Source organism: Saimiri boliviensis, chromosome 15 (assembly GCF_048565385.1).
Source record: "Saimiri boliviensis isolate mSaiBol1 chromosome 15, mSaiBol1.pri, whole genome shotgun sequence".
NCBI classification, from domain to species: domain Eukaryota; kingdom Metazoa; phylum Chordata; class Mammalia; order Primates; family Cebidae; genus Saimiri; species Saimiri boliviensis.
The window spans coordinates 22,535,439-22,562,935 of record NC_133463.1 but is presented as its reverse complement, the minus strand read 5'-3'; the positions used below and the strand labels follow the sequence as shown (position 1 = coordinate 22,562,935).

The 27,497-nt window shown below is 37.1% G+C and overlaps 1 protein-coding gene and 1 pseudogene across 12 annotated transcripts in view; both read left to right on the top strand.

Annotated features, from left to right (window-relative positions):
* Window positions 1-27,497, top strand: part of NCOA2 (nuclear receptor coactivator 2) — a 310,720-nt gene that overhangs the window by 147,223 nt on the left and 136,000 nt on the right. Inside the window, exon 1 of one of the 12 annotated variants that reach the window (XM_074386759.1) lies at window positions 8,623-25,665. The exons of the other annotated variants lie outside the window; for them this stretch is intronic. The gene's annotated coding sequence lies outside the window, so the exon portion shown is untranslated. Of the gene's footprint in view, window positions 1-8,622; window positions 25,666-27,497 lie in introns of those variants that run through there. 12 annotated transcript variants of the gene reach the window in all.
* Window positions 3,442-8,355, top strand: LOC101031863 (proteasome maturation protein pseudogene; annotated as a pseudogene).

Here is a 27,497-nt window from a genome sequence, read left to right as displayed (position 1 = left end):
ACCAGAGCAGCCCAGATTTGAACTAGGCCCGCGTCAGAGCCTATAATCTTATGCCTTATATAGTAATTACCTAGATTTTGTGTTATGGTATAGAAAAAGTGACTTAGAAAAATAAAGGGAAAAATAGTCAAAACTAGTCAAACGGTACCTAATGTAAAATCTTGCCTATCAACTGAATGGTAAATGTGCCAATTTCTGTTTATTGCCATGTCATGTAAAAATGGCTAGGTTATTATTAAATTTAAAGGGACTATGAGGAGCTCTATAATGCAGGCTAGGTGGTCTACTTGAAATTATCTTTCTGGGATGAATCTCAAAGATGGGCAGTGGACTTCTCAAGTAACTGAAACAGAGGGATAATGAGAGATTCAAGCCACTGCAGATTAAGAGAGATGAACCTTGTATATAAAGACAGTGAGGATAGGGAACAAATTATGATTTAAAATATGAACTCCAAAGAAAGGTCCCAAGGGTAGACTCCAAATTGTAGTCAATCTGAAATTGATTTTAAAAGCAGCTGCTTCTCTTGTGGGCGACTGCATCCAGCAAGAGCAGCAGGGATTCCTAACGAGGTTGATAATTCTTCTGAAAAATCAGGTAGGCTAGCTAGTTGATCAATAATGAATTCTTATATATCCTACTTCAAATAGGAAGTCAAATATGAAATGATTTTATGAAAGAGGAATTGAAAGTTTTTTTGATCATACTTATTATGATTTGCAATTTTGTTAATTTCTCTATTTTCCAAATTCCATTTTCATTAGTACTTAACAAGGCTATAAATACCTAGCATTTGTACCTTACGTGATAAATAGAATAAAGACATTTTAAAAATAGAATAATTTTATGGCCTTAAGAGATTATTATCTATATATAATTTACGTATTTTAATTGAGTATTTCTGTAGGCATTCCTTTCTTTCATTTATTAGTCAAACACAGCATTCCTATCATCTAGCAGAGAGGAAATGGATCTTCCAGACTGGGCAACATGGCAAAACCCTATCTCTACAAAAAAAATGAATTGGGCATAGTGATTCATGCCTGTAGTCCCAGTTACTTGGAAGGCTGAGGCAAGAGGATCACCTGAACCTGGAAGATTGAGGCCTGCAGGGAGCCATGATTGCGCCACTACACTCCAGTCTAGGTGACAGAGCAGACCCTGTCTCAAAGAAAAAAAAAACCCTAAAGGAAACGATCTTTATTAGCTCTTCTGGTAGGAAGTGAGGATATTGGCATCAATTGAAAATAACCTAGTAAAAATCTGTTGGATTCAGAATGAGTGCTAGGTATGCTTCTAGCACAATAAAATGTCTTTTTCTAATTTTACTTATTCCTCATAACAGTCTTCACAGGTAGGTGTAAGTATTCTCATTCTATGGAGATTAATGTGCAGAGAAAATACAGTGGAGCCCAAGTTCCACACAGACCTTCTGACTCCAAGTCCATTGTTCTTGTTGTATATATATCTCACAAGAAAATGTTGTTAATTATTCAAAGTTCCAAGGATACACATTGATTATTTGGGCTCAAAAATTAGATAATTATAACTTATTTCAAAATTCATTTAACCAGAGAATGTTAAACCCTAAACACAAATTACTATGTTATTGCTCTGTAGGATAAATGAAATCCTTGTCTTTAAGAAGCACATAATGTAGTTGAGGTTGACATATACACTAATGAAAAGAGCAAAACATTATTTAACTCATGTGTGATATATGTAGGCATTCTATGAGTGCCCCCAAAACTGTCTCCTGTCACATGCTAGGCATCTAATAAATATTGATTGACTGATGAATGAGTCTAAATTAGAGTGTATTGGTTAGAGAGGGATTAATGGATTAGGTAAGACTTGTGGCACAGTCTTAGAAGACAACTAAAATTTAGATACTCTAAGAAAGGTGGTATTAAGAGAGGATGGCATTCCAAACAGGAGACACAGCATGACCAAAGAAAAGGTGACAATGAGCAAAGCCCATACAGGGGTTTGAATAGAGCAGTTTGGCTAGAGGGAGTCATTTGTATAGAGTAATGGAAGGTGTAGTTAGAAATACAGCTTTGATCCAGGCTTAGAGACCTTTTTATATACTAGATTAAGGAGTTTTCATTTTATTGTTCAGCAGTGGCTTCTGTCAAAGAGTTAAATTCCAGGAGCTAACAAGTGACATTACCAAAGTCACATTTTATGTAAATTCATTTCCTCTTGAAGCTAGGCATGGTGGCCTGTGCCTGTGGTCCCAGCTACTCAGGAGGCTGACACAGGAGATGACTTAAGCTCAGGAGTTTGAGCTGCAGTGAGCTGTGATCATACCACTGTACTCCAGCCTGGATGACAGAGCAAGACTCTACCTTTTCAATTTTTTTGAGATGGAGTCTCGCAGTGTCGCCCAGGCTGGAGTGCAGTGGTGTTGCTCACTGCACCTCTGCCTCCCGGGTTCAAGCAATTCTCCTACCTCAGCCTCCTGAGTAGCTGGAACTACAGGCTCACACCACCATGCCCAGCTAATTTTTGTATTTTTAGTAGAGATAGGATTTCACTGTATTGATCAGGCTGGTCTCAAACTCCTGACCTCGTGATCCACTCACCTCAACCTTCCAAAGTGTTGGGATTACAGAAGTGAGCCACCGCACCTGGCCAACTCTGTCTCTTTTAAAAAAATAAATAAGTTTCTGGTTTGCTCTTGGTACACAGGGTGAATTTGGAAATTGGAGAGAAAAAGACCAGAGGTGAAAAGACTAGAGAGAGAGGCCATGTGTTGGCTTAGAGAGGGATGGCATTCCAAATGGACTGAGTATCTCTGACATAAAAAAGATTTGTCAGAACCTAATTACTGATTGTTTTGAAGAAGAGAAAGTCAGTTAAAAAAAAAAATAGGACTACATATAGGATAATAGTCTTAAAGTTGTTCTCTGAGAACCCGTATCTTGTTCATGTGTTCTGAGAACTGCCACGCTATGTCATTCTCTTAATATGGATTTTAGGGTTTTTTTGTTATTTTTTACCAATTGAAAAATATAACACTTACTGTCTCAGCTTGTGCTGTTATAACAAAATACCATAGACTGGGTGACTGAAACAACAGACATTAATTTCTTACAGTCTGGGAGTCTGAGATCACGGTGCCAGCATGGATCCCAGTGAGAGCTCTCTTCCTGTCTCACACATGGTAGCCTTCTTGCTGCATCCTCACATGGCAGGGAGAGAAAGAGAGAAGGGGAAGTCCCTGGTCTCTTACATGGACACTAATTCCATCATGAGGATTCCATTCTCATGACCTCTTCTAAACATAATTATTCCCAAAAGACCTCACCTCCAAATACTGTCACCTTAGGGGGCAGGACTTCAATTTATGAATATTGTGCCCCATAAACATTGAGTCTATACATCTACTTTTTAAGCTTCTTTTTGGATTATTTATCTCATTCTCTTCTTAGAGGTAAGTGCTATCCAGAATTTATTGTGTGTTATACACATTTTTAAAAAAGTTTATTTACAGTGTATTTCTTTATAATATTTACTATTTTTTAGGTTTTAAAATTTCCTTAAATAGTATACTGTCTGTTTTATTCTGCAACTTCTTTTTTTTCCTATAACATGGAGATTTGGGGTGGTAATATCTGTGTAGTTGCAAATCAGTCAGATGTTGTGCAGTATTCCATTTTGTGAACATACACAACTTACCAGTTTTTCTCTTGATTTGCATTTTAGTTGTTTCTGATTTTTTCCAGTTTCAAGCATTCCAGCGGTGAACATTTTTGTTCATGATACCTTATGTAAATATGGCAGTTTCTTTAGGGTATTACCTATGAGGGTAATTACCCTAGACTGAGTTGCATGTGATTTTTAGATTCATTAAATATTTTCAACTTATCCAAATTTACGTTGGAGTCTGAAGTATATTGGTTGACGTTTGGTATAAGACTTTGTTGTTACTGTTGTTAAGAGATAGAGTCATTTGTTGCCTAGGCTGGAATGCAGTGGCACTGTCACAATTCTCTGCAGCCTCTAACTCCTGGGATCAGGGGATCCACCCACCTCAGCCTCCCAAGTAGCTGAGACTACAGGTATATGCCACCATATTCAGCTAATTATTTTATTATGTTGCCCAGACTGATCTCAAACTCTTGGCCTCAGACAGTCCTTAGTCCTTGGCCTGAGTCCTCCTGCCTCAGCCTCCCAAAGTGGTGGTATTACAGGCATGAGCCACTGTACTAGCCAAGACTGTTTTTTGTTTTGTTTTATTCTGTGTGTGTTCTGCGTATAGTTTGTTGTTGTTGTTGTTGTTGTTGTTGTTGTTGTTGTTGTTGTTTTGAGACAGAGTTTCACTCTTGTTGCCCAGACTGAAGTGCAATAGCGCAATCTTGGCTTATAGCAACCTGTGCCTCCTGGGTTCAAGCAATTCATCTGCCTCAGCCTTCTGAGTAGCTGGGATTACAGGCCTGTGCCACCATGCCCAGCTAATTTTGTGTTTTTAGTAGTGACAAGGTTTCTCCATGTTTGTCAGGCTGGTCTCAAACTCCTGACCTCAGTTGATCTGCCCACTGCAGCCTCCCAAAATGCTAGGATTACAGGTGTGAGCCATGGCACTGGCCGACTGTTTTTTTAAGACTTAATTTTTTATAACATTAGGGGTATAAAATGGTATTTCACTATTCAATTTTATTTTGCATTTTCTGATTACTGTTGAGATTACACAGTGCACAGTGGCCATTCTGATTCCCTCTTTTGAATTTCCTGTTAATATATTTTGCCCATTTTGCTGTACTGTGATGTTTTTTGTATTGACTTATAGATATTGATATATTCCAAATACTTCAGGTGGAATTTTTAACCCTTTGTTAACTAGCTCTGTTGGTTAGTATGATAGAATTCTGTATCGGATCTGTATTACATCAACTTTGGTGAGAAAGGTGATCTTTTTCTGCAAAAAGGATCATACCACTTACATGAGATGGAGTAATCTGTTTGGTCACTACAGCTGTACCCCCTTACCCATGGTTTCAGTTATCTACAGTCAACTATGGCTCAAACTTATTACATGGACTATTCCAGAAATAATTCATAAGTTTTAAATTGCATGTAGTTCTGGAGATTGTGATGAAATTTTTGGCCATCCTGCTCTGTCCTGCCCAGGAGATAAATCTTCCCTTTGTCCCTCATCTCCACGTTCTGTGTGCTGCCCCCCTGTCAGTCACCTAGTAGCCAGCCCGGTTATCAGGTCAACTGTCTAGGTATCCCAGTACTTGTGTTCCAGTGACCGTTATTACAAGAGTATTGATGCTGGCAATTTGGATGCTCCAAGAAGAACCATGAAGTGCTTCCTTTAAGTGAAAAGATGAAAGTTATTGAACAAAAAAAAAAAAGGCTGAGATTGCCAAAATATTAGTAATAATGAATCTTCTATTCATGAGATTGTAACCAATATGTTGTTATAATTCTATTTTATTACTAAGTATTGTTAATCTCTTACTGTGTCTAATTTATAAATTAAACTTTATAGGTATGTATGCATAGAAAAAAACGGTATATAGGGAGTTCAATGGTATCTGTGGTTTCAGGCATCCACTCAAAGGCCTTGCAGTGTGCCCCTCGAGGATGAGGGGGACTACTGTACTTTACTTCCCTAAAGATAAATACAATCTCTGTTGGATCAAGGCTGAAATTACAGCAACCTTCTCAGGCCTTCTTCCCTCTTCCCACACTGACCGCCTCTGTTTTTTTAGCACTTGTGTCCACTGGCCCCTTGTCCTTTCTTCCCAACCAAGCTTATGTAAACCTGTTTAAAAGTTGGTATTCCATTTGTTGAGAGACCTGGCTTTACCTGGCAGCATGGGTGCTTGATTGTGCCTTTGAATCTTTCCCACAGCAGTCCCAGCCAAGCCTGTATTTGGGCTACGATTCAAGGAACTGCAATAAGAGTAACCCTGATTTAACTTTGGCCTGTCTTCTCTCCTCCTTGTAAAGGTACTTTAAGGTGTGTAAGTTTTAAAAATCCATATGGTAACTCCTGTAGGACCAGAGGACTGGACATATTGATTATCTTGTGTATATGTTTAATCATTAAAATTGCATGAAAGTTAATACAATAAAGAGAATAGTAGTTAAATAACCAAGTGAGACTCTGGATTTGAAACCAAGCTCAGACACTTACTATGAAATGAGGGATAGTAGAAATACCTGCCTCATAGGGATGTTGTTAAAGGAGATGTATATAAAGTGTGTAATACCTACTAAGCACTCAATAAATATTAGCTGGTCTCAAAATTAATTTGAAGCTTTGATATTTAGAGGGTATTAAAGTGCGAGGTGCTTGCTAATTTTTTTGTACTATAATTATTTTATAATATCTTCCATATTACTGAAGTTTTAAATTTTTAACTTATTTTACATGTTTTCCTAAATGAAGACTTAGATGTGTCTGCAGTGGTTAGTCATTGTATTCACTGTTTGGTGTATCCACTTTTTTATTCTCTGGAGCATGCATAAGATTTTATAATTTTTTTCTATAAAAGCATATTGTCATGTAAGTGAGGGAGAGGGTTAGCTTTGAAGAGTCACCTTTTATGTAACATGCTGTTTTATCTTTATCATCACCTATAATAGGGGCCTGGGTAGTGTGCATTTCCCAGTAAAATGTCTGCTTTGTTTACTCATTAGTTTATGTTTCAATAATTATGGTGTTTCTTCCCCTTTTTCAGTGAGCATTTTGTAATTGTTTTAGTTAAGTATTTTTTAGCTAGAAACTTTTACTTGATAGTTAGTTTTTTAAGGAATAGATTTCCTATTAAAATAAGTGTTAGTGTTCCTGCTTTTAAGAAAAACAAATTGACAGCATTTAGTATCTTTAGAGTAGAATATGGATGTTAGTGTACTATTCAGTAATGTTAAATTGACTTTATAATTGTACTTGTGATATTTCAACTAGTTCAACTAGAAGTTGAACAGTTAATTTGTTCATTATAAAGTTTAAAGCAAATGCTTAGGTATGTGCCTACCTTAGCCCCACATGTAGATAGACCCTTCATCATCATTAGTCTCTACCTTGTTTGTTTAGAGTTAAAATTCTCTTGGAAGTTTCAGGCCAAGAAATAATACATTTGAGATGTTAAAGACTCATTTCCAGCCGGACATGGTGCCTCATGCCTGTAATCCGAGCACTTTGGGAGGCTGAGGTGGGCGGATTGCTTGAGGCCAGGAGTTTGAAGTCAGCTTGGGCAACATGATGAAACCTTGTCTCTACAAAAAATTTTAAAATTAGCTGGATTGGGGAATCACTTGAACCCAGGAGTGTGAGGCTGTGATGAGCTGTGATTATACCACTGTTCTCCTGTGTGGGTGATAGACTGAGACCCTGTCTCAAAAAAAAACAAAACAAAACAAAACACAACACAAAAGACCCATTTTCATTGTCTAAGCATATATTCATACATTAACAGCATCTAAGTACTGGATAATGGATCTTTATTTGATTTTGTTTTGAATAACTTTGTTAGGGAGGGTTATGTGTCTAACTTTGTTTCCTGGTAGTGGTGTTGAGCAGGAAGGGATGACTTAGAGGAGTTATCTTGTCAGATTTTCTTTACGCTTTGTATTTTACTCACCCCACTAACACCTTGTGTTTAACACCAAATCAGGGACTTGGTACAGTGAATTTGTTGTTTATTCAGTCATGTTAATTTCTATTTACAAATGACATAGTGATTCTCAGTTATAAGACTTTTACGTGTGAGAACATCTCTTAATAACAAAACACAGAAGTTTGTAATAACTTTTATGATGGTAACGGGCCACAGAGGCTTTTAGCATCTGCTGAAGATGAATGTCAGAGGACTTGGATCTGAGCTAAAGGACAGTATTTCAGTTACAGAACTTTCAGCAAGTGGACCTTTTGAAAGTCATGATCTTCTTTGGAAGGGTTTTTCTTGTGTGAAAAATGAACTTTTGCCTAGTCATCCTCTTGAATTATCAGAAAAAAATTTCCAGCTCAACCAAGATAAAATGAATTTTTCCACTCTGAGAAACATTCAGGGTCTGTTTGCTCCACTAAAATTACAGATGGAATTCAAGGCAGTGCAGCAGGTTCAGCATCTTCCATTTCTTCCAAGCTCAAATCTTTCACTGGATATTTTGAGGGGTAATGATGAGACTATTAGATTTGAGGATATTCTCAATGATCCATCACAAAGCGAAGTCATGGGAGAGCCACACTTGATGGTGGAATATAAACTCGGTTTATTGTAGTAGTGTGCTCTTCATGGAAGCTGACGGCTGCATCTTGTTTAGAGTCATCTTTTTATTGTAATTTGATGTACATGACATTAAAAGTACTGACATCTGCGAAGTTCTGCTCAAGTAGTATCAGTGATTATTTAAAAGTTTGGGAGTCTTTGGTTTACAGCCATGTGACAATTAAAAGCACTAAAGGGAGCTCATGTTAAAGCTGTTAATTTGTATTAAAACAATACTCTGTGTCTTCAAAAAAAAAAAGTTTGTAATAACTTTTAGTATAAGGATTGAAATTTTATTGAGTGATTCTTGTATTTATTTAATCATTGCTTTGATAATATTTTTTCAACTGAAGTTTGAGACAAGTGTCTAAGACTCAATTCTATTTCTAGTTTTATATATTTAAATCATGGTAAAGTTTTATGTACATAATTGCTATATGTATATTCTTACATTTTACAAATAATAGTAATTTCTCTTCCATGTCTTTTAATAATAATTATTTTTCTCTGAAACCCTTTACAGTTCTCTAAAATAGTTATTGAAATATAACAAAATAAATATGACTACCATAAAATATGTTTACATTATATACCAAGGTATCATAATAAGTCCTGTAGGGAGTATGAAGATGAGTAATATAATCACCATGCTGGTCTATTTTATGTTTATGATATACTTAAGGCAAAATAAGTACATAGGCAGTAATAACCATTATATAACATGAAGAGTTTTCCACTTTTTTATCTTGTTTCCTGATACAGGCACATATTTATACACTGACCAAAAGGCTCTGTCAGAATAGCCCGATGGTTTCTAGGGATTGAGAGAGGGAAGATCTCACTTGTATGAAGCACTTAGGAAAGGCTTTGTGAGGCAGCAGCTATTGAGATAATAAACCTTTGAGGATCAGTAAGACTTAGGTAGGCAGATGATGGAAGGAAAGATCACTCAAAATGGAAGGGTGGAAAGCATGAGCAGTATGTTTACATGAAAATGTCAGGCCAAGTCAAAGAATACTGCATACAGTATGAGTTTGGCTGGAACTCAGACCATACAGCTAGGGGAATATTTGGGCTACAGAGCTAGAAAACTGGCTAGATTGCACAGGCTTCTGAATGCCAGATCCCTGTTTTGATTTCACAGAGAGTAAGAATAAGAAAAATTACATTTGTTGAGTTCCTTCTATATGTTAAGAACTATGTTAAATGGTTAATATAATCATGTTTAATCCTCAAATCAGTACTGTACAGTAATTTTCATCCCCAGGTTACATGTGAGGGAATTATGACCTAATAACTTGGTGCTAATTATAGGATAACTGAGTAAGGGAGAGACCTGACATGGAGAGAAGTTACTGGTGGTGGGGTTTCTGAAGAAAAGAATCCTGGGGATTGCTGAGGGATTGGAAAGGAGGTGATGTGATAAAGATAAACTGCAAAAGTAGAATCTAAGGGTCTGGGAAATCGATTGGGTTTGAAGATTAAGAGAAAAAAAAAGGAGTTAAAAAATTTGCTGGTGACTGATGAAATGAAAAGCAGCAGATACAGATTTCCCATCTCCCCTCTCCAGTGGGGGGTGGGGGTGGCGGGGAAAGTAGCAGGTAAAGAAAGAGTTCCTCAGAAAGGTGAGGAGTTCAATTTTGGATACATCTAGAGAGAGCTGTTCATGAGAGCTTGAAAGTTGGGTACTGTGGTAGCTAAGGTAATACCCTGAAGCTACAGATGAAAATTGGGTCTCATTTACATGGATATGATTTTTGATACTGCATCAGCAGACAAGATTTCAAGGAGCAGCTTTATAGTGAGAAGAAAGGGCAAGGATGTTACTCAAGAAATGCCCATCAGGCCAGGCACAGTGGTTCACACCTGTAATCCCAGCACTTTGGGAGGCCAAGGCTGGTGGATTACTTGAGCTCATGAATTCGAGACCAGCCTGGGCAACGTGGCGAAATTCTGTCTGTACAAAAAATATAAAAAAATTAGCCAAGCATGGTGGCATGCCTCTGATCCCAGCTCCTAGGGAGACTGGGGTGGGAGGATCACTTGAGCCTGGAAAGGCAGAGGTAACAGTGAGCCAAAATTGTGCCACTGTACTCCAGCCTGGGTGACAAAGCGAGATTCTGTCTCAAAAGGAAAAAAGAATTTTTTTTTTTTTTTTTCACTGTTGTTGCGGGGGTAGTACTCAGTGACAGGGAGCTGCAGACCTAAGGCAGGTCAGGGAGGTAGGAAGGGAAAAGCAAGATGGTGCAGTGTCATTGAAGCCAAGGGACAATAGTGAAAAAGTTTTCTGATAGAGGCCAAATTGTGCAAGACTTCACAGAATGGCAAGAAACTATAGTCTCTGTGTGATTCTCAAGGGTGAGTGACCCTATGGCATTTGGAAAGTTGGAGGGGGCGGTTTTGGCTGTCATAGTGATGCGATGCGTGCTGCCTGGCTGAAGGTTTAGCAAAGTGCAGGGGAGGCCCCGGCGGCCCCGTCTCATATGTCCACCTCCTGTCTTCTCTAATCCTCCTGCCTGCTGCTCTTCCCCCTTAGTGCTTATCATCATCTCACATACTATATCTTTTCCTCATTTGTCTTGTTTATTGTCTGTCTCTAGATTGTTAGGTCAGGAGGGAAAAGATATTTATTGGATTTGTTTGCTGCTCTATGCAGTGCCTAGAACAGTACCCCCAAGCACATATAGGAAGGACCCCAAGCAACTGTTCTTGAATAAATGTATGGCAATCATAGTGATTTGAATGACCTTTCAAATCATCTTAGTGGAACTGAATCATCTTTGTAACCCTAACAATGCCTTACATGTTATTGTAGCTGATATACGAAGTTTTATTTATAGCAGCATTAGAAGGGAAAAACCAGAGATTTGGGACTCAACTGGTCTGAGTTTAAATTTCTTCTGTTCTTACTAATTTGGCCCTAATTATTATGTCCTATTTTCTTTAGCTGTAAAGTGGACTAAGCTAGTACCTCTGTCATAGGGCTGTTGAGGATTAAAAGATAACGTCTATCAGAGTGGCTGGCACATTGTGCCCAGTAAATAACTAGTGTTTTGCAGTCTGAGCCTCAGTTTTTTCATCTCTAAAGGGAGGATTAAACCAATCTCATGCTATTTGGAGGAACCAGTGAGACAGTTAGGCACAGGTACCGTCTGTTCTTTTTGTATCATGATTGAGAGCACAGACTCTGGAACCAGACTATGAATTTCAATCCTAACCCATTTACTTTAGCTTTACTTGACTTTTCTGTGCCACAGTTTCCTCATGGGTAAGTTGGGAGACATAACAGTACCAGCTCCATGGTACTGTGAAAAAAGATGGATGAGAATATTAATAAAAAGCTTAGACCAGTATTTGGCATATGGTAAACACTAAAAGTGTTTGATTTTAAAATTAATAAAATAGTGTGCCTTTATTGCTTTTTTATTTCTCTTTAGTCTGTCAAATGGTATAAAGAATGGGGCACCTTTATAGTGAAGTTGGCCATGTTTATATTGGAAAATATAATGAAACAACAAAAACAATACTACTGCTCCTTCATGGTTTGACCTGACTGGGGTAAGGCAGCTGTGGACCCAACCTTCCATGCAGCAGCACTGTAAAATCTGCCCTTTGGTCCCTGTTCTTGTCAAGATTCACTTACTAGCAATGGCAGCCTGATTGAGATCTTGTCTCTGAAAAATGTTTTTGACACTTGCAAATCTGCCTCCATTTCCTTGCCTCCCATTCTGCCAGCTGGTCTCTAGGAATGGTTGGGAATGTAGTTTGAGTAGAAACCTGGGAGGAAGCAGCAAAATTGGAGGGACAGGTGGTGAGTGGCTGGCCAATCTGGAAACCTTCCCCTTCTGCTAGGGAAGGTTTTCTGTAGTAGCAGTAACGTAACTCTAAGAACATATCCTTAAATGTATCCCTCAGTTCTTTAATTATGTCAAGGATAAAAGCTCTCTGTATGTAAAGAACCACGGAGCTTATTAAATCACTGAGGACTTGGCTGGATCTTTATTCACATCCAAAACAGGCTCAGGAAGGAAAAGGTAGCTGCTTCAAGTCTGCAGATTCAGTTTCCATTCATGTAGCAAGCCGCTGTTGAAAAGCTGATGTGTGTAGATCTTCTTTCCATTAGCAGAGGTTCTATTGGATCTTCTTTGTGTGTGATTCATGGTTACGTCCAATCTGTCCCCGACTCTCGCCTTGGAGCTGGGATGGCAAGCGTGCGTCAGTCTCTGGTGCCAACTTCTATTGATTATAGCAATTGCCTGGAGTGCTGTGTTGAGGAGAATTGAGAGGCCACATACAGGCTTAGAAGTGATTAATTGGCAACGTCTGCTGTGTGAGGGGAGAGCATATGTGTTGTGCATGTGCCCAACGTGATAGATTCCACAATAAGGCTCACCCTTCAGAGATTCAGAGTTGCATTTTGTGTCTGTTTTTTTTTTTTTGTCTTTGAATTAGTGTATACTTATTACCATATTACACAATAAAATATAAATAAACTAGGAATTATCTATTAGTTTGGGTTATATAGAACTATCTATGTATGCTTTTCATGGCTTGCTTAAGGCACACGTCTAAATTATTAGTTCTTTCACTTCTGAAATAAAATTGTTCTCTATACTTCTTATGAGTTTCTCTTGCTTAGTTGATACATGATTCTGATCTCTTGTGTTGTTAAGTTTGGCAGAAAATACTCTTAAAGTCTTGGGTAATTTTACTTACCAAACTACTGACAAATGAACGTAAGTCACTTGAAACCTTGGGCACACAGCAGGTGGATGTGACAGACTTGGGGGTTCCAATCATTGTAGAACAGACCAGACATCTCTTTCCTGAAGGAATGGTTATGTGTCTGTTGCCCTTGGCTTCTCTCTTTATTGGGTCAGAGGTATCCTGAGTTTAACCACTGAGGTATAGAGCTGTTTTTTCTATTTTGTTTACTTCTTGTGAATCAAAGTAAGTCTTTCCAAATTTCCTGACAAAGAATGTTCTTTCATTGAGTTAGAATGTTGAAAGTATAAGCAAAAATTTGAGAGGTGCTTTTTACATTTGCTAAGTAAAGAAATATTTATGTTACACTTTTCAGAAAAGCATGATAAAGTTTCAAAAAAAGTATCATACACATAAAATGGACCATTTTAACCATTCTTAAATGTATCATTGTGTGGCATTAAGAATATTCACATTGTTATACAACTATCAACAACATCCATCTCCACAATTTTTTCATCTTCCTTTACCCATTAAACACTCTACCCATTGAACTCTTAACTCCCCATTTCTACCTGCCCCTGCCGCCCCGCCCCTGGTAACCACCATTCTAATTGCCGTAGCAACTTAAAGATTTTGACTATTCTGGATACAATCTTTGTCTTTTTGTGACTGGTTTATTTCACTTAGCATAATGTCTTCAAGGTTCATTTATGATGTGGCAAGTGTCAAAATTTCCTTTTTATAGCTGAATACTATTTTATTGTATTATGTACCACATTGTGTTTATTCATCTGTCAGTGGACACTTGAGTTGCTTCCTCCTTTTGGCTATTGTGAATAATGGTGCTATGAGCATATGTTCAAGTCCTTACTTTCAGTTCATCAGTCCGTACTTTCAGTTTCATCCATTCAAGTCCTTACTTTCAGTTCTTTTGGATATGTACGCATAAGTAGAATTGCAGGATCATATATTTAATTTTTGTTTTCCACTGTGGCTGTGCCATTTTATGTGCCATCAGTAATGCCTAAGGGTTCTAGTTTTTGTGCGTCCTCACCAACACTTGTTATCATCTCTATGTTTTTAATGATAGCCATCAAAAGCTTCTTAGTGGTGTGAGGTAGTATCTTATTGTGCTTTTGATTTGCATTTCCCTAATGATTACTCATGTTAAGCATATTTCCATGTGCTTATTGGCCATTTGTATGTCTTCTCTGGAGAAATGTGTATTCAAGTCCTTTGCCAGTTTTTACATCAGGTTCCTTGTTTTTTTGCTATTGAGTTGTAGGAATTCTTCATATAATCTGGATGTCAATCCCTTATCAAATACACAGTTTGTAGTTTTCTCCCCCTGTACCATGGGTTGCCTTTTCACTCTGTTGATAGTGCATTTTGATACCCAAAGTTTTTAATTTTGAAGTCCAAGTTATTTTTCTTTATTGCCCATGCTTTTGATACCATATATAAGAAATACCAAATCCCATGTAATGAAGTTTTTCCCCTGTGTTTTCTTCTAAGTATTGTTTAACTTCTGCTCTGTTACATTTAGGTCTTTTAATTATTTTGAGTTAATTTTTGTATATGTAAGGTAAGGCACCAACATTCTTTTGCATGGGGATATCCAATTTTCCTTATACTATTTGTTGAAAAGACTATCCTTTCCCCATTGAATGGTCTTGGTACCCTTGTCAAAAATCATTTGACCATATACGTGAGAGGGTTTTTGTTGTTTTGTTTGTGGGCAGTATTTGACATTTTAAGGTTAAATTCATAGTTTCATCATTTCTCAATGACACTGCACACTTCCTAACTATTGTCTCTATTTCAAGTATCATTTCTGATAAATTTTTACTATGGCATTCTGATTATATTTTGTAAGTTTTGCCTGCTTTTCTGTTTTTCCTCTTTGATTATGAGTCCCCAGAGGCCGGGATTTTGTCCTAGTGCCTTATACATCATTGGTATTGAATACGTGTTTGTTGGATAAAATTAACTTAGAGCTAAAAAAAGAAAGAGAAGGAATTAGAAGACATCAAGTTAGGTATCCAAAATACTTTTCCATTATTATAACTATTACTGTGGCTTATGAGCCTTTGAGTTAGGTCTCTTTTCTGCTAATGATTTTTGCTCTGTTTTCCCATGCTTGCCACTGTGACTGCAGTTTCCACTCTCTTCCTTATAATGATAAATAATCTTCACAAAAATGTGAGAGGAAGACAAGAATAAGCAGAAAACAGAATAAAGTAAAGGAAAGGTGAAAGAAATCAACCTCATTCAAAAGCATTTAACAGGTGACACTTGAAGTTGAGTCAGAACAGGCTGAAGGTGCTAAGAAGTAGTGATAATGCTGTGAGAGATGCAGTCTTACAGACAAACCTAAAACACATGTTCCCTAGCACCTTTTGTCACAAGTGTCTCTTGTGCTTGTGGAAATTTGGAATAGATGAATAATTATTTGCCTCAGAATAGAACATCTCTACACAAAGTAGCTTTTTGTCTTTGACAATTCTATTTGTATGGCCAAATCTCTGAATAAATGAAAACATTAATTAGTCTGATCTTCATTAAAGTAGGCTGTCCAAGAAAAATGACATAAAAGTCTTAATATCGGGGAGTTGTATAATATATGATACATTGAGGAGCCAGGTTTCTTCAGTGTCCTAATTGTGTGATTGTCACTTTCTTTTGACTTTATTTGGGAAAAGTTAATACATAGGATAAGTAGAGAATAGTAGAGTCAGAAGAGCAAATCTGGCTAACTCACCAGAGTTAAGGATGGGAAGAAGGTATGTAGGGCCATTAAGCCATCATGGTCAAAGCATATGTTGTACCCTGAAAGCTCCATGCTCTCTAACATTATATTTTGTTTTATTTTATTTTTTAAAAAATAGATACAGTGTCTCACTATGTTGCCCAGGCTGGTCTTGAACTCCTGGGCTCAAGCGATCCTCTGGCCTCAGCCTCCCAAACTGCTGAGATTACAGGCATTAGCCACTGCAGCCATCCATTAACTACTACTACTTAAGTAGCATTGTCTACTGTCTGCTTTCAGTGACTTTTTGACTTAGTAACTGTTCGGGAGATTCTTTCCTTACTTAGTAGGTAAATGATTCTAAAGCTAAACACATTCAGCCCTTCATATTTGCAGGTGTCACATCTTTGAATTCAATCAACCATGGATCAAAAATATTTTTAAAAAACAGTAAATACAGTACAAATTTAAAAAACAACAGTTACTTATATAGCACAATGTATTAGACATTATAAGTAATCTAGAAACGATTTAAAGTATGTGTATAGGTTATAACCAAATATCATTTTATATCAGGGACTTGAGCATCTGAGGATTTTAGCATCCATGGGAAGTCCTGGAACCAGTACCCTGTGGATATAGGGAATGACTGTACCACGAAAGTCTAACCAGAGACAGTGGTTATCCAAATCTGAGAATTTGAAATGGATGACTCTGAGAGTCCCAGGACTATGTGGCTCTCACATTCATTTTAGCCCCTTTTACAGTTCTGATTGTTCATTAAACGCTCAGAGACTTATTTGGGAATAATGCTAATCTCAAAGAGCTGGATTAATCAGTGAATCAGGTTCTCATGATCTTTCTCTGAGCTTTTGGAATTTTTGGAAGCCCAAGATTTATAAGGTATAACCTGGATAGACCGCTAGGGTTCTCATTAACTCAGGTTAACAGGTCACTTAAGAATTTCAGTTTTAACCTATTGGTACTCCAGTGACTTGAAGGAGTAAATACATTTTTAAAGGCGACTTACTTTAGAGTGGTTTACAGTGCACTAATTAGGAGGAAATCTAACTTAGTCGTTTCAAGCCTCTGAAATCCTTGGATGAAGTACAAATGCTGAGATGGAAATATAGTATGCTATTTGTATATTATTTCATTTCATGAAGTAGTAACTTGACAGAGTTGTATTTAGAAGTGATTGCACTCTATAGTCCTTCTCCTCAGCCCTCTTTTGTGTGGGTATAATGTACTGCAGTAGTATCATAGACATTTATGCACTGCTGTTTGCATAAGCCTTTTATTGGAAATAACCCTACAAAATAGCAGTCCCTGCTAGCTTAGCACAGTTGGGCCTTTTCTAAGGCTCATTTTCCTACACATCAAAAAAACACAATCTCTAGTTAATGTTAGTAGGATGATACCCATAAGCAGGATATTCAAAGATGGGCATTTCCTCTGTCCCTGGCTCACATGAGGAAGGAGGTCAAAGGCTCAAGTGACTTAATTCTATGCAGATCTCTGCCTAATGGAAACAACAAATACAAATGGGCAGTATTACTTTTTTCCTTAATATCTTACTATTTATAAAATTTATTTCTCACTGCATTTAAAAAATGTATTTAACATATAGTTTAACTATTTCATGATATTAGGTTTAAAAAAATCTGATATTTAGCTATAGTATAGAATTGCAATGCCAATGGGTTTACAAATTGATATTTTAAATGACTGAAAAGTTCACACTCTGTAGCTTGTTAAACATATCACCTTCAGTTATCTCATTTTTGATCAATATATATGTGGTCATAGTGTATAAAGAAGAAATATTTGTAGATTAAAGATTTGTCACTTTTTGGTACAATAAACTCTATTTTTTAACATTTGTATTATAGAAATTTAGAATAGTAAACTTCCATGAACCCTTCACACCCAGCTTCAGAAGTTATATAAACATTTTGGCCTTTTTTAAAAAATGGGGTCTTGCTGATGTCCAGGCCGGAGTGCAGTTGCACGATGTCATCTCACTGCAACCTCTACCTCCTGGGCTCAAGTGATTCTCTTGCCTCAGCCTACGGAACAGGTGGGACCACAGGCATGCCACCACGCTCAGCTGCCGTGTTGTTGTTTTTTGAGATGGGATCTCACTCTGTTAACCAGGCTGGAGTGTAGTGATGCATTTGTGGCTCAATGCAAGCCTTGACCATCCAGGCTCAGATGATCCTCCCACCTCAGCCTCCTCAGTAGCTGGAGTAGCTGGAACTACAAAGTGTGCACCACAACACCTGGCGAATTTTTCTATTTTTTGTAGAGACAGGTTTCACCATGTTGCTCACACTGGTCTCAAACTTCTGAGTTCAAGTGCTCCACCCACCTCTGCCTTCCAAAGTGGCGGGATTATAGGCATGAGCCACTGTGCCTGGTCTTTGCCATATTTTTAAATGATGAAAACAGCATTATTAAAAGTTTGAAAATTAGAATGAAAATGATCTCTAGTCTCATCCAGCTTAACCTGACTCTCATCATTTTTTGGTATCCCAGGCTAGAGTGCAGTGGCATGATCTCAGCTCACTGCAACCTCCGCCTCCCGGGTTCAAGCGATTCTTCTGCCTTAGCCTCCCAAGTAGCTGGGACAACAGGCACTCGCCACCATCCCTGTCTAATTTTTGGTTTTTTAGTAGAGGTGGGGTTTCGCCATGTTTGCCAGGCTGGCCTCATCAAAAGCATCTTTTCATGTTGCAACATAATCACCTTTTTAAGGAAAAAGAAATATCAGTATGTAAATTTTGACCACATACCATATAGAAGCAGCACTAGGATAGATGCTGCTGTGGGTTTAGAGGATAAAAGGTAAGGTCTCTGTTTTTTGTTTTTGTTTTTTTTAAATATATATATATATATGTATATATATTATTGCACTTTAGGTTCTGGGGTACATGTGAAGAACATGCAGGATTGTTGCATAGGTACATATACAGTATGGCAATTTGGTTTGCTGCCTCCATTCCCTCGTCACCTATATCTGGCATTTCTCCCCATGTTATCCCTCCCCAACTCCCTACTCCCTACTATCCCTCCCAAGTGCTCCCCAACAGACCCCAGCGTATGATGCTCCCCTCCCTGTGTCCATGTATTCTCATTGTTCAACACCCACCAATGAGTGAGAACATGCGGTGTTTGGTTTTCTGTTTTTGTGTCACTTTACTGAGAATGATGGTTTCCAGGTTTATCCATGTTCCTACGAAGGACATGAACTCATTGATTTTTATGGCTGCATAGTATTCCGTGGTATATGTGCCACATTTTCCCTGTCCAGTCTATCATCAATGGGTATTTGGGTTGGTTCCAGGACTTTGCTATTGTAAACAGTGCCACAGTGACCATATGTGTGCATGTGCCTTTATAATAGAACAATTTATAATCATTTGGATATATACCCAGTAATGGGATTGCTGGGTCAAATGGAATTTCTGTTTCTAGGTCCTTGAGGAATCACCACACTGTCTTCCACAATGGTTGAACTAATTTACACTCCCACCAACAATGTAAAAGTGTTCCTGTTTCTCCACATCCTCTCCAGCATCTGTTGTCTCCAGATTTTTTAATGATTGACATTTCTAACTGGTATGAGATGGTATCTCAATGTAGTTTTGATTTGCATTTCTCTAATGACCAGTGATGATGAGCATTTTTTCATATGTTTATTGGCCTCATATATGTCTTCTTTTGAAAAGTGTCTGTTCATATCCTTTTCCCACTTTTGAATGAGTTTGTTTTTTTCTTGTAAATCTGTTTTAGTTCTTTGTAGATTCAGGATATTAGCCCTTTGTCAGATGGGTAGATTGTAAAAAATTTTTCCCATTCTGTTGGTCACCGGTTCGCTCTAATGATTGTTTCTTTTGCTGTGCAGAAGCTCTGGAGTTTAATTAGATCCCATTTGTCTATTTTGGCTTTTGTTGCCAATGCTTTTGGTGTTTCTGTCATGAAGTCCTTGCCTATGCCTATGTCCTGAATGGTTTTGCCTAGGTTTTCTCCCAGGGTTTTTAAGAACTTCATTTATGTATCTTGGTGCTCTTGTATTGGGTGCGTATATGTTTAGGATCATTAGCTCTTCTTGTGGCATTGATCCTTTTACCATTATGTAATGCCCTTCTTTGTCTCTTTTGATCTTTGTTGGTTTAAAGTCTATTTTATCAGAAACTAGGATTTCAACTCTTTTTTTTTTTTTCTCTCCATTTGCTTGGTAAATCTTCCTCCATCTCTTTATTTCAAGCCTTTGTGTGTCCTTGCATGTGAGATGGGCTTCCTGAATACAACACACCAATGGGTTTTGACTTTTTATTTAATTCACCAGTCTGTCTTTTGATTGGGGCATTTAGCCCATTTACATTTAAGGTTAATGTTGTTATGTGTGAATTTGATCCTGCCATTGATGCTAGCTGCTTGTTTTGCCCATGCGTTGATGCAGTTTCTTCATTGTGTCGATGCTCTTTACCATTTGGTAAATTTTTGGAGTGGCAGGTACCGGTTGTTCCTTTCTATGTTTAATGCTTCCTTCAGGAGCTCTTGTAAGGCAGGCCTGGTGGTGACGAAATCTCTAAGTAATTGCTTGTTCGTAAAGGATTTTCTTTCTTCTTCGCTTATGAAGCTTAGATTGGCAGGATATGAAGTTCTAGATTGAAAGTTCTTTTCTTTAAGGATGTTGAATATTGGCCCCCACTCTCTTCTGGCTTGTAGTGTTTCTGCTGAGAGATCTGCTGTGAGTCTGATGGGCTTCCTTTTGTGGGTAACCTGATCTTTTTCTCTGGCTGCCCTTAGCATTTTCTCCTTCATTTCAACCCCGGTGGAACTGACACCGGTGGAACTGACAATTATGTGCCTTGGGGTTGCTCTTCGTGAGGAATATCTTTGTAGTATTCTCTGTATTTCCTAGACTTGAATATTGGCCTGCCTTGCTAGGTTGAGGAAGTTCTCCTGGATAATATCCTGAAGAGTGTTTTCCAGCTTGAATTCATTCTCTTCATCACATTCAGGTACACCTATCAAACTTAGATTAGGTCTTTTCACATAATCCCATATTTCTTTGAGGCTTTGTTCATTTCTTTTTACTCTTTTTTCTCTAATCTTGCCTTCTCTTTTATTTCATTGAGTTGATCTTCAATCTCTGATATCCTTTCTTCTGCTTGGTTGATTGAACTACTTAAACTTGTGTATGCTTCACGAAATTCTTGTGTTGTGTTTTTCAGCTCCATCAATTCATTTATATTCTTTTCTAAGCTGTTTATTCTTGTTAGCATTTTGTCAAACCTTTTTTTAAGGTTCTTAGTTTCTTTGCATTGGGTTAGAACATTTTCTTTTAGCTCAGAGAAGTTTCTTATTACCCACCTTCTAAAGCCTGTTTCTGTCAATTCATCAGGCTCATTCTCCTTCCAGCCTTGTTCCCTTGCTGATTAGGAGTTGTGATCCCTTGGAGGAAAAGAGGCTTTCTGTTTTTGGGTGTTTTCATCTTTTTTATACTGGTTTCTTCTCATCTTTGTGGATTTATCTACTTGTGGTCTTTGTAGTTGGTGACTTTCGGATGGGGTCTCTGAGTGGATATCCTTTTTGTTGATGATGAAGTCATTTCTTTCTCTTTTTTTAGTTTCCTTTTAACAGTCAGGCCCCTCTGCTGTAGGACTACTGGAGGTCTGCTCCAGACCCTGCTTGCCTGGGGATTACCTGCAGCGGCCTCTGCGTTCTCTCTCACTGGGAACTGCACTCCAGAGCTATTCCTTTTCAGCCATCTTGGATCCCATCCATCCATCTCTGTTCCTCAGTGCCAGTGCACTAATGCTGAGGAGCCTGCCCTTCAGGTACACTAACAAAGAAAATGCATGGTTAGTGCAGGCCCACCCTGGTCATCTTTCTTTCTTAGAGCCAGTTGTGCTATATAACATAAACTAATCGTTGGGGTAAAAACATCTGCCATATTTAAGTCCTAGGAAATGTGCAGGCCATGCCCACTGCGGGGGTGGAGAAACTTGCAGAACCACATCAGAATTCTGTTCATTACAAGCTCCCAATTGGAAACAACTTAAATGTCTACCAATAGGATAATGGATAAGCCATGGTATATTTATGTAATTAAATCTCTTTAGCAATAAAAAGGAACTTATTATTAATATATGGTCACCCTCATATTGGTGGGTTCTGCACACTAGATTCAGCCAACCTTGGATAGAAAATAGGAGAAAAAAATTTTGTCTGTAATGAATGTGTGCAGACTTTTTTCCCTTGCCATTATTCCTGAAACAACACAGCATAACAACTATTTACATAGCATTTATATTTTATTAGGTATCATAAGCAATGTAGAGAGGATTTCATGTATGTGAGAGGATATGCATAGATTGTATGCTGATTCTATACCTTTTATATCCAGGACTTGAGCATCCATGGATTTTGATATCCAAGGGAAGTTCCTAGAACCAATCCCCTATGGCTATGCAGTAATATGGATGAATGTCAAACACTGTACTGAAAGGAGCTGGGACAGAAGAGTACTTATTGTAATGATTTCATTTATTTGAAGTTCTAGACAAAGCAAAGCTAATCTGTGATAATAGAAAATCAGAGTACAGTGGTTGTTGGCAGGGATGAGGAGATATGGAGATTGCCTGAGAACAGGCACAAGAGAACTTTGCAGAGTGATGGAAGTGTTGTATACTTTGATAGGAGCCTGGATTACATAGGTGCTTTCATTTGTCCCAACTATTGAAGTTTACTTTTAAATTTTCTTTAGATCTGTATATGGCACTGAATGTAAATTGTCCCTCAATTTAAAAATGAAAACATTAACTGTATTGAATCCTTGTTTTACTTCTCACCAGACTCTTGGATTAAGAAATGAGCCACAACTATATACAACCACCATCATAAATGTTAAAGCTAAAAACAACTTGACAAATTATCTAGTCTAATTTCCTTGTAAACACTACTGCCTTGGTGAAGAAAAAAGTTTAAAATTGCTAATGATAAAATCTGCTGTTGCTACCTTCTGCGCTCAGGAGAAGAGTTAGGCAATTTTACCAATTAGTGTATGCCAGCAGAAAATACGGTAGAGGGGCAGATTTGCTTACAGCAATACATCTTGAAGTGTAAGCACAGAATCTGGATCAAGACATTTTACTTAGATGTGTTTGGCAGGAGGCGTTTTCCTACTGCGATTGATCTGATTGGGGAATGCACAGCATTTTGCTGCTGCCCATCATCTGGCTGAGAAATAATTTGTAAAAGCGTCATTGTAGTTAATAAAGGACACATGGTGTTAAATGTTAGCGTGTCTGTGATCTCACACTCCCGCTATAGAAGTGATCTATAAGATTGCCAAAGATTTCATGACCTTGTGAGCAGAAAAAGGACACATTTGGGTAGATGGATTTCACAAACCACCCCCTGCAGTTTTTGCTAGTCTTTTAAAAGTCTCTGAGATCTTCTAGTCATTGCATTGATTTTATATGTTGTCTTGGCTGATTATTGATTTTAGATTTTAAGTCCATAATGAAAATATTTGGGTGGCATTACAAGTCATTATAACTTTTAAAGGGTCTATAGCAATTAAAACATTATCTTTAAAATTCTGATTGGGCTTTGGGTTTTCATTATGAGGTGTTGGCATGGGCTGGTATTTTTTAAATTTCAGAGTTATTTTCTTCATCTCTGAAATCACTTTATTACTGATTAAATTTCTTTGCTCTGGTCTTTTTGGAAACTTACATTCCCTGGCACTTCGCTAATCATTTCAGTCTCTGTTAGTTGTTAGTGTGGTCTTCCAGAGTGACCATTGTTCCCTTCAGTGACTTAAAGAGAATTAATAAACACTCATTCTATCCTATTTATTTATATGGTGAGTGGTTAATGAGAGTAAACTAAGAGTTTTGGAATCGTCAAATTCTAAATTTGGAGTTGTCAAATTTCTTGAGTTCTGAGAACTTAGAGAGTTTTTTGTATAGATAACTTTTATGTGATAATGATAATAATCCCTTCTAGTATCTATTGGTGTTTCCATACTAAAGAATCTAACTCTGGCTCAGTTTACTTATGAATTATTCAGTTTATGTAAAATGACTTTGTGAAATGAAACCTCTGTTTTGATCTAGAATTAAAATAATCTGTAAAGTATCTTCATACAAAAGAACAATTACTGTGTGATTCCACTCATATGAAATATCTAAAGTACTCAAACTTACAGAAACAGAAAGTAGAATGGTGGTTGCCAGGGGCTGGGGGAGGAGGAAATAGGAGTTGTTTAATGGGTGTAGAGTTTCGGTTTTGCAAGATGAAAAAGTTCAGGAGATCTGTTGCATAACAGTGTGAGTGTACTTAACCCTATTGAACTGTACACTTACAAATGGTTAAGATCTTGAATTTTGTGTTACGTATATTTTATCAGAGTTAAAAGTAAAAAATATATATTAAAAATACGTTTTGTACTTTTGAGATGAGGAAGCCAGTTATAACCAAGAAATGTAAAATATAGTTTAAATTTCTGTTGTCTTGAGATGAACAGAATTCATCATTCCTTCATTCTCCTTGTGTACAGCATTCTTCACTTTTCACATTGTACTTGAGTGTGCTTCCTTACCCTGTCTTTTTCCCCACTTTCAACTACCCACAGCTCTCACATTTAAACTTCTTCCTCCAGTTGCTTGCCTCATGGATTAAGAACAATTTTTAATGTGAAACAAACCATAACCAAAGATGAAGTAGGAATATAATGTAATCAGCTGCTTTCTTTTTATCTGGTGCTTCTACTTGTTACTAGGGACATTTAAAAAAATTATGGAGCAGCCTCTGTGTGTCAGGCACTGTGCTGGTGTTTCCACATATGTATTTTGAGAGTTGATTATTTATCAGAAATGGACAAAAGTAACCAGCCTTAAAGGAACTTTGATTATTATTTTTATTAAGATTGCTTTGGTCATGGGAATATTTTTCTTCTTCGGGCAAATTATTAATTACTTAATAAGGATATATTCCTAACAAGAGTACATCTTGGTGTTTAAAAGTATGTTTACATGTGTTTTACTAATACAGGTAATTAATTCTCAGTATGTGGATAGCTATAATGTCTTCAAAATGTTCATTATGCCAGATACATCAGATTTATGTCATTGAGGGCAGAGCTCAAGAGAGCATATATTTGCTTTTAACTGCCCCTCACTGTTCAAGGCCAGTGCGGTGCATCCTAGTGAAAGCAAGACAGTGCGTCAGAATGTTTGTTTTGAGCATCTATTCTTAGCAGCAGATCTAGAAATTATATTTTCATTTTAGGGTATATATTTTTATTTATTATGAACATTCCAAGAAGACTAAATAATTTTAGACATGCGTATGTGAGTGCATGTGTACATTGCATGCACGTGTGTATGTGTGTGTGAGAGAGTGAGAGACTGAGTCTGAGACTGTGAGAGAGAAGGAGAGGGAGAGAAAAGAAAAAGACATCCCCTTAATAGCAGGAGGGGGTAGAGGCTTACTCAGTCTATTATCATAAAGCTCTGCTAATGTAGCTTCTGAGTCATGTGACTGCAGAAAAGGCTATTATCTCAATGAAAAGGAAACCGGGTTTTAGAGCAAGCAATAGAATAGAAGCAGGAAGAATTTTCGAGTGTTCCACCATGCTGGATTGTCAAAGGGGGATCTGTCTGATCAGCAGCTAAAAAAGGATTTGTGTGGCTAGTTTGTCAGCTATCGTTAGAAACAAATGATAGAGGAGATAAGCGGCGGGGTGCTCAGCATGTGCTTAGGTTTACCCCAAGACATAATGTTGGTTTGGGTTAACAGAGGAGATTTATGTCTGAGGCAATAAATTTATTGCTAATTGTGGGGGTTTTGTTTTGTTTTGATGAGTGATGTATGGTATTTGTATTTACATCACTGGTGAAGATAAAGAGAAGCTGCTGAGCTCTGATATGAACTGCAGAGGCTGTGGACAATTACAAGGTGTGTTTCAGAAGTGCTCTGACTTAATATTTGGTAATGTTCTTGGAATTCTGTGTGCTTGTGGATTGGATGTGCGGTGCGTTTAGAAGGGAGAACTGAGCATGACAACCAGGCGGTGATAATGTTCTCAGGAACAAATAGATACAGTGTGACCCAAATTGATTCCCATGGTCCTTATTTCTTTTGTGTTTGTTTAGTGTTTAAATATTCCTTGTAGTTTATTTACGTAGCCAGATACAGTGTCATGCTTGTTTTTAGGAAATATTTTGATAAGGATTTCTAAAATTCAGGAGGATAATCTTAATTTTTTAGATGCAAATCTTAATTATTAAGGAATAAATATAACTATAAGCTTTATCTTTCTATCTCTATACTTTTTATCCTTTTCTAATTTCAGGCTTAAAGGGGAACTTTGTGATAAATTTGAGATTATTTAATTTTTGATTAGATGGTAAGTAAAGCTTTTATTTTTGGCAGAGGCCTTGATTCAGTGATTTTTGTTGTTGTTGTTGTTGTTGTTGTTATATATAGTACCTAACTTTCTCAGATTGATCTTATGCTATTGTATGCAGAGAGCTAAATAATATACAGTTAATCTTCAGACTGTACTTGTCCACTTTTGCTCATGTTAATGCTATTAATTCTCTTGGCAGTCCGTACCTTTCTCTTAACCTTGGAAAATGTAGTACTTCAAAGTCTGAGATTGGTTAAAGATAATCAGAAGCATTATCTGAAAAGGGTTAACAATTATACGACATATACTCGGAGAATGAATTTGCTAATGTTTTAACTTCTACAACAGATGTGCTGAAGTGTATGTATGTTTCCAAATCACATATGATTTTGAAACTAAACTATACTCCATACAGTTCCCTTTTGAAATTGAGGTTGGAAGAGGTAAGGAATTTATCAGGCAATGTATAAGGTGTATAGACAGTTTAACAAAGAATTAATTCTTGCTGTCTTTTCTAATAAAAGATGAGAGCAACTCAAACATATTTTTTAATTATACTAAGTGCAAGAGATTATTCTTCTTTATATCTACAAGCCATATCTTAGCACAGTATAGTTTAATAAATCATTAATTTTATTAAATGAGATTTTCTTTAAAAAAGCAAACAATACTGGTACTTTATATAGAAAAACAACTTGGTTCAAATAAGCATTTAATTAATTTGGGATTTTTTTAAACTATAGTATTCCCCTACAATCTTTTTTTTTTTTCCATTTTTTATTTTCACTGCTATTTCAATGATGCTCACATTCTTGTAGGTAGGCTGTGAGACAGTTACATACCATTTTCAGTGCAGAAAGCACTAGCACCATAGGTTAAATATTTTGAATAATAAAAATTTCAAAATTGTATTGTTTGGGCTTTGTTTTCCTTTATTTTGTTTTTAAATTTTATTTTGTGACCTTATCTAAACCTTGGAATGAGCCAAGACTTTTGTAATAATTAAAAGATATTTTTATTGAGCATCTATTATTACAAACCACTCTGTGAAACAATATGGGAAAATGAAGACAAATAAGATATTTAATCAGATAAGTTAACTTACAACTGGCATTGGAATCCAGCCTCAATAAATGTAATTATCCTGTATCGTATAGGAATTTAAAATAGCTAAAAAGAATAAAACTTATCTGGCCGTTGAGAGAGTACTCCTCTGATTGTGTGAATGACATTTCATGTGAGCAGGTTTGGATGGTAGTTTTAATTGGTCTGCATTCATGCCAGTTCATGTTCCTTTGTATCAGAACAGAAATACCTTTGCTTCTTTGTTGTTTGTTTGTTTTTATAATCTTCTACAGCTAGAGTGGTTTTTGTTCCT